Consider the following 8,570-nt stretch of genomic DNA (forward strand, 5'->3'; position numbering starts at 1 on the left):
AAAGAGCCAAGGAGAGGCAGAACGTCGCAGTGAAGGCGGCTGTAGAAGAAAAAGAGGCCGAGCTCTTCAGCCTATCGAGTGAGGCTTATAGCCTCGGATACTACGACTGCCTCCAGGAGCTCCAGGCCTGCAATCCAAACTTAGTGATGCAGAATATGACTCTCCCTGCCAGGCCAAAGATTACTGATGAGGAGCCAGATGCTCCTGCTGATGCTCCTGCTGACATCACCTCTCTTCCAGACGCTTAGTATTTTTCTGTTTTCATTTTGACCTAATTTTGTAATGGTCCTTGAGACCCTACAGCTCTTAGCAGCCTCTTTAAAATGAATTTTGTAATGGCCATCGAGGCCCCGCATACTCTGATCAATGAAATCACATTTGTCCTTCTTTGTTTTTGATATTTCTCTACTGAGTGATTTGCTCGACTTGTCTTTTTAATTTTGATAACCTGAGACTGAGGCTGTTGATAGCCGAATTGTGACGAGCTGGACTTCCAGCAAGTACCCAAGTTTAGGAACTGGGTTTCCAGATGCAAACACCCAAGTTTAAGAACTGGGTTTCTAGAGAGTACCCAAGTTTTGTGAACTGGGTTTCCAGAGAGTACCCAAGTTTTGTGAACTGGGTTTCTAGAGAGTACCCAAGTTTTGTGAACTGGGTTTCCAGAGAGTACCCAAGTTTAAGAACTGACTTTCCAGAGAGTACCCAAGTTTTGTGAACTGGGTTTCCAGAGAGTACTCAAGTTTTGTGAACTGGGTTTCCAGTGAGTACCCAAGTTTTGTGAACTGGGTTTCCAGTGAGTACCCAAGTTTAAGAACTGGGTTTCCAATGAGTACCCGAGTTTTGTGAACTGGGTTTCCAATGAGTACCCAAGTTTAAGAACTGGGTTTCCAATGAGTAAGGGTGAAACTAAGTCTGCAAAAAACATTATTTATTCATAATAATAACAAATTTACAAAGTCACCTTTTTACGCAGGACATTTTGTCTATTGATAATATCTCCTGAGATTTTTGGAGTTCCATGCGTGAGGTAATAAGTGCTCCTCCAGTGTCTCTAGCTTGTAGCTTCCTGGCCGGATAACTTCTTTCACTCGATATGGCCCTTCCCAAGTCGGGGAGAGTTTCCCGACTTTCGTCGGTTGGGAGACGGCTGCCTTTCTCAGGACCAAATCTCCTGTCCTGAATTCTCTGGGGCGAATCTTGGAGTTGTGATAATTTGATACCCTCTGCTTATAAGCGGCGACCCGGATTCGAGATTCTTCCCGGATTTCTTCTAATAAGTCGAGATTGGCACGGAGTCCGTCGCTGTTAAGCTGCTCGTTGAAACTGGTGACTCTGGGAGATGGGGTGCCTATATCAACTGGTATCACAGCCTCAGTTCCAAAGGAGAGGTTGAATGGTGATTCACCAGTCGTCGTGCGAGGAGTAGTGCGGTAAGCCCACAGAACGTGATAGAGCTCATCTGCCCATCGGCCAACTTTTTCATCCAGCCTCTTCTTTATCCCCTGAAGCAGGATTCTATTAGTTACTTCCGTTTGCCCATTGGTCTGGGGGTGAGCAACCGAAGTGAATCTCTGTTCAATTTTTAGGTCCGAGCAGAACTTCCGAAAGTTCCGGCAGTCGAACTGTTTGCCGTTGTCTGTGATTAAGGCACGGGGAATCCCAAATCTGCAGACTACTGCCTTCCAGAAGAAGTTCTGCACATTCTGCTCAGTGATCTGGGCTAGAGGTTCTGCCTCCACCCACTTGGTGAAGTAGTCGATTGCCACTACTACGAACATGCGCTTTCCGGAAGCCGGTGGAAAAGGGCCCAAGATGTCCATCCCCCATACTGCAAAAGGGAGTGGACTGATAATTGGGGCCATCGCCACAGCGGGCTGGTGGATGGTGGGGGAGAATTTCTGACACCTCTCGCACTTTTTAACCAGATTCAGCGCGTCTTGTCGTATGGTGGGCCAATACAGTCCTCTGAGCAGCACCTTTATCGCCAGAGCTTTGCCCCCCAGATGTTCTCCGCAAATTCCTTCATGAGTCTCCTGTAGTGCATACGCGGCGTCGCTCGGCCTCAAACACTTCAGATATGGGAGAGTATATGACCTTTTGTATAGATTGTCACCACTGAGGGAGAATCGGGCAGCTCTCTGTATCACCTTACGAGCTTCCTTCTTATCCTCCGGGAGTCTAGCATCGCGCAGATAACCTATGATCTCATCCATCCAGCACGGCTCATCTTCCACCTGCATGACTTCCATGGCTTTACTGTCGATGCTGGACCTTTGTAGAAACTCCATGTGTATGCTTCCGAGAGTAGTATATCCAGAGGCAGCCAGTTTTGACAGCACGTCAGCTTTGGCATTTTCTGTTCTTGGTACTCTGATGACCTCGAAACTTGCAAACCGGCTGGAAAGTTGGCGAACCTTGGCGAGGTATTTAATCATACGCTCGTCTCGGGCTTCGTAGACCCCTTGGATCTGGTTTGCTACCAGCTGCGAGTCGCAGTATGCTTTTAATTTTTGGGCGCCGGTCTGAATTGCTAGGCTCATTCCGGCAAGGAGGGCTTCATATTCTGCCTCATTGCTTGATGCACGGAATCCGAATCTCAGGCGTAATCCGCAGTGAACTCATCAGGCCCAGTGAGGATGAGGCCGGCTCCACAGCCGTTTTTATTTGAAGATCCGTCGACATATACTTCCCAAGTCGGTGTGCTGGTTATGGAGTCCTGCTCGGCTGACGGTGGCCTAATTTCTGTCTGAATTTCCTCTGCTATACATTCTTCAGGAGCTGCTTTCTCTACAACTGGGAGCTGCACTGCTTCAGGATCGGCGACCGGCTGGGGGATGGTGCACTCGGCTACAAAATCTGCCAGTACTTGGGCCTTGATAGCTGGCCTGGGTGCGTACTGAATATCGAACTCGCTTAGCGCTACGGCCCATTTCACAAGTCGCCCGGAGATATCTGGTCGATGGAGAACTTGTCGAAGTGGCTGATCAGTCAAGACCTTTACAGTGTGAGCTTGGAAGTACGGCCTTAACTTCCTGGCGGCCATTACCAGCGCGTAAGCCAATTTCTCGACCCGCTGGTACCTTGTTTCTGCGTCGTGAAGAACCTTGCTGACATAGTAAATAGGTTTTTGCTGGCGGTGCTCTTCGCGGACGAGGACAGCTGCCAGAGCCGTGGAGCTGATGGAGAGATACAAAAATAGCTCCTCGCCCGGCTCCGGCTTTGTTAATAATGGCGGGGAGGACAGATACCTTTTCAGCTCTTCGAATGCGATCTGGCATTCTTCCGTCCAGGGCGCAGTCTTGAGTCCCTTGACCGCGCTGAAAAAGGGCAGGCACCTCTCCGCTGATTTGGAGATAAAGCGACCCAACGCCGCTATCATTCCCGTGAGCCGCTGGACTTCCCTGATGGTTTTTGGAGCAGTAAGCTCCATCACGGCTCTGATCTTTTCTGGGTTTGCTTATATCCCTCGCTGGCTCATCATGAATCCTAAGAACTTCCCCGAGGTGACACCAAAGGTGCACTTGGTGGGGTTAAGTTTCATGTTGTGCTTCTTCAGGACCTGGAATGTTTCTCTGAGATCAGACACATGGTCCTGCGCACTCCGACTTTTGACCAGCATATCGTCCACATAGACTTCCATGTTACGGCCGATCTGGTTCTGAAAAAGTCTGTTCACAAGCCTTTGGTAAGTAGCTCCGGCATTTTTGAGGCCGAAGGGCATAACTCGGTAGCAGTAAGTCCCCTGATCTGTGACGAAGGAGGTCTTTGGTATATCCGACTCGTACATCCTGATCTGATTATATCCGGAGAAGGCGTCCATGAAGCTCAACAGTTCATGACCCGCTGTGGCGTCAATGAGTTGGTCGATCTTCGGGAGTGGATAGCTGTCCTTAGGACAAGCCTTATTCAGATCGGTGAAGTCGACGCAGGTCCTCCATTTTCCATTAGTCTTCTTGACTAGGACTACGTTTGCCAACCAGTCCGGGTATCGAATCTCGCGAATGAAGTCGGCCTTCAGAAGCCTCTCCACTTCTTCTTTTATTGCCTGCCGCCTTTCGAAAGCGAAATGTCGTCTCTTCTGCTTCACCGGTCTACAGGTTGAATCAACACCCAGCCTGTGTGTGCTGATCTCTGGATCAATGCCGGGCATATCGGCAGGAACCCATGCAAAGACATCTGCATTGTCCTGGAGAAAATTGGTGAGCTGGTGCTGAATGCTGCTGCTGAGGGAGGAACCGATCAGAGCGACTTTCTCACTGTCCTCCGGGCACAGTGGGATGGAGAGGAGGTCTTCAGCAGGTTGAGTCCCTCTGAGCTCGTCCCTTACATCGAGCAGTTCAATTGGCAGTGATTCTACGGCATTTTTGCCTTTGAGTGCCATTGCGTAGCACTCTCTGGATTGAGGCTGATCTCCTCGAACTTCTCCCACACCATTGGGGGTTATGAACTTCATTTTTTGGTGGTAGGCCGAGGCTACTACACGGATGAGGTTCTGGCCAGGCCGTCCCAAGATAGCATTATAGACCGAAGTGGCCCTTACTACCAGAAAGTTGACCATGGCGAAAGCTTGACAAGGTGGGTCTCCGACAAGAACAGGGAGCTCGATCTGCCCCACTACTTTCACGACCTCTCCGGAGAAGCCAAATAAATCTGAGTTCGCCGGCTTCATACGGTCGTCGCCTATCATCATTTTCTCAAAGGCGTGGTAGTATAGAATGTCCGCTGAACTCCCATTGTCTACGAGGATTTTCTTCACCTCCCAGTTGGCAACGAGCATGGTTAAAACCAGTGCATCGTCGTGGGGCAGGATAAGATTATCCAGATCTGCATCTGAGAAGGAGATCTCATTCTCCGTTCTCGTCTTTTTGCTGGTTGTGTGCACGGCGTTAACTCGCCGTGCATATGCTTTGCGAGCGGTAGAGGAGGTGCCCCCAGCGGCAGGCCCACCCATAATTGTACCGATGACCCCCCTTGGCTGAGATCGGGGTGCCTCAGGCTGCGCATTGGCCAGCTGAGGGGTTTTGTCCCGAGCAGGGGGCTGCTGTGATCTTCGAGGGCTGCGGCCCTGGGGGCTCTTTCCTCTGCGCTCTTGGTTGCGGCTGTCAGTTCGGATATACTTTTTCAAATAGCCCCGGCTGATGAGTTGCTCAATTTCCTCCTTGAGTTGCCAACAATCATCTGTGTCGTGGCCGTGGTCCTTGTGGAACCGACAGTACTTTGAAGGATCTCTCCTGTTTCCCTTGGAGATCATTCTAGCAGGCCACTTCACGAACTCCTCTTCGCTGATCGCCGCCAGTATGTGCTTTCTGGAGGTGTTGAGAGGCGTGAAGTTTTCTTCTCTTCTCTGAGGAGGCGGAGACTTCTCTCTCCTGGGAGGTTTATCCTCCCTGCGCTGCTTAGGGAGATTCTTCTCTTCAGAGGTTATCCTCCGATTTGAATTAAGAGCTGCCAGTGTTTCTTCCACCGTTATGTACTCTTTTGCCCCGGCCATAAGATCCGCTAGTGAGTGCGGATTTTGTCGAGCCACCGCTCGACGGAAATCATTAGACCTGGCGCCCGCGAGGAGCGCGTTCATTGCTGCTGAGGGATCTAGATTTGGCACTTGAAGTGCCTCCCTGTTGAATCGGCGGACGAACACCTTCAGAGTCTCGTTGTCGTCCTGTCGCAAGGCCATCAGGGAAGCTGTTGTTTTCCTTGGCCTGCGGCTGCTCATGAAGTGGCGGACAAGATCCTCTCCAAAATCATCAAAATTGCTGATGGAGTTCGGTTTGATCCTGGAATACCAGTCTCTTGCCGCGCCAGTTAGCGTCGTTGAAAATGCTCTGCAAAGAAAGCCATCGGAAGCTCCGTGGAGGAGCATAATTGTTCTAAACGTCTTCAAGTAGTCCACGGGGTCTGTAGTGCCGTCATACTGAGGGACGGCGGGCATTTTAAACCCTCTGGGTGCTGGGGCACCCAGAACATCATCAGTGAACGGCATCCTGCTTGAGAACGCCCTGGAGATGGGCCGGCTCTGGTCCTTCGCCAGTTCCTCTATCCGATGATCCATCTCCTCCATTCTCTGTAGTAGTGGATCCGTCCTGTGGTCCAAGGACCTGATCCTTTCCACAGACTGGCTCGCCGCGGAGCCGGATTGGCTCTCCCGACTCATACGACGAGGTCGACGTTTCGCTGGTGGCGCACGATCTTCATGAGCTCAGCGCCTCTGTGCGGAATGGGACCGCGACCTTTCACGGTGATGAGGCTCTGTTTGGGCATGCCTCGTCGTGGGGTGAGGGGCTTGTCTGGTGGAATGATGAGTTCGGCCCTCACCATGGTGTGATGACTCTCCCCTGCGGACACCTGGCCTTTCCTGGCCAGGTCGCGGGGCCTCTGGAGGAAGTTGAGGGGGCACTTGAAGTAGTTGCTGGTACTGCCCAACGAGGGCTGTCATCTGTTGAAATAGAGCTTGAACTTGCTCCGGGGTGGGCAAGGGATTCAGATGTTCTGAGCGAGCCGGGCTCTGCTCTGCTGTAGCAGAAGCTGCTACTACTAGTGATGCAATTCGCTCGCTCCAGGTCCTGCGGGGTAGCGCGGTTTGGGTAGTCCGCGCCCGCGCAGTAGGCATCCGCGTACTCTTGCGTCCTGCCATTTTTGTGAGTGGGATGTGTAAGGACAGCTTTTAGTTCTGGAGTCCCACGGATGGCGCCAATCTATTAGACCTAAAATCGGTAACAGGTACAGCAGTGATGTGAGAGCTGAGCTGGATGACTAGGGGAGCTGAGTCCTGAGGGACCGGAGTGAACGAGGAGTGAGGTGGTCGAGAACGAGTCCTGCTATGAGGGCTGAGTCCTGCACAAGGCAAGCGAGGTCAGAAGACCAGACCGGGTTTTACTCCGGACAGGCCCTTCGACACTCAAGTCAGTATGAGCAGGAGTGAAGGGGAGATGTCTAAGAGTTTTTAGGGAGAGAAGGGATTTTTCATTACCCATTGGTCTGAGCTTTGATCCCCTATTTATAGGGAAAATCTGGTGAGGTGTCCTGGACAGGTGGCGGCCTGTGAGAGGCTGCAGTTCACCTACTCTGAGACAGGTGGCGGCCTGTGAGAGGCTGCACCTCACCTACTCTGGGACAGGTGGCGGCCTGTGAGAGGCTGCAGCTCACCTACTCTGGGACAGGTGGCGGCCTGTGAGAGGCTGGTGTTTTCACACCCCATCAGTTTTAAATTTCGGTTTTGGGAGGTAATTTTAGGGTTAACCGAAACCAAAATTTTAACCTAAATCTCAAAATTTCGGCCGAAATTCGGTAAAGGCTCATGAAATGTCATTTTTTTGGCCGAAATTACCGATATTTCGATAATTTCGGCTGAAATTTGGTAAAGGAATAAAAAATTAATATTCTAGCAAAAATTTCGCCGAAATTTCTGAACCCGGAATTTGGTAAATTTTGGAAATTTTGGTTTCAGAACGTTTCAGTTTCGGTCCTCACCGACATTACTGGAATTCATTAATATAGAGGACTTAGTGATAACCAAAATTAGCCTAAGGGTCTAAATATCAAATAAACTGTCCACAAAACTATTAGTTGAATTTCTTGTGCTGCTATATTCTTCACTAGTTGAGTTTGGCACTACATATTGCCTTACTCTTGTGCATTTTACCCTGCATCACAAGCGGATTAGGATTAATTGCCCCTAAGCCCCAAGGACTCTCTCTCTCTCTCTCTCTCTCTCTCTCTCTCTCTCTCTCGGCTCCTTTCTTTTCTTCCTTGTACAACTAAACCTGAGGAATCTGGAATAAATTTCAAGGTATTACTTTGTCACTTCTCAACGCAATAAGACTCATAAAAATAAAACTTTTTGCCTGCAAATTCCTGGCTCCGCCCCTCGCCACCTCAGATCAATTAAAAGAATAAGATGGGCCACAACTTAAATAGGTTGTGCCCAAAAAAACCTTTTCCATAGGATGATCCTAGCCCTCTAATCTACGGAACAGCTGCATATTATGGAACGCACTATAGATCAAAGGGTTGGGATCATCCTATGAAAATGATAATTGGGGGACAACCTATTTACATTGTAGCTCATCAAATGCATTAGACCTGGCAAAAAGTGACCCAGACCCGTGGGCCCACCCGACCCGCCTATACAGGCCAGGTTCGAGTCAATAAATTAGTGACCCATAGAAATTTTACCCGGCCCGTAAAGGTGGTCACGTCAAAACTGGGCCAAGCCGGGTGGACCCGCGGGTGCCCGTAAAAGCCCAAATGATCCAGATTTTATATGGTTATTGCCCTTATATAGTCCAGTATTTTTCCGAAAGGACTGTACTGACCACATCATAGGATGATCCAAACCGTCCATGTGATGGAACACATAGTAAATAGGCTGTGCCCCAATAATCATTTCCATAGATGGTTATGGCCCATCACATGGACGGTTTGGATCATCCTATTATAGTGTGGAAAAAAATAGAAAAAAAAAACAGGTGAGCCGCGGTTGCACCCGGCCCGTACGGGTGGGGTCCGGGTTCACCAAATTCTGACCCGTAAAATTGTGGGTCATTTTTTACCGAGCCCGTACGACTCGGACC

The sequence above is a fragment of the Tasmannia lanceolata genome, unplaced genomic scaffold (assembly GCF_043159265.1).
Source record: "Tasmannia lanceolata isolate RefF3 unplaced genomic scaffold, GAP_Taslan_0.1 ptg000013l, whole genome shotgun sequence".
NCBI classification, from domain to species: Eukaryota; Viridiplantae; Streptophyta; class Magnoliopsida; order Canellales; family Winteraceae; genus Tasmannia; species Tasmannia lanceolata.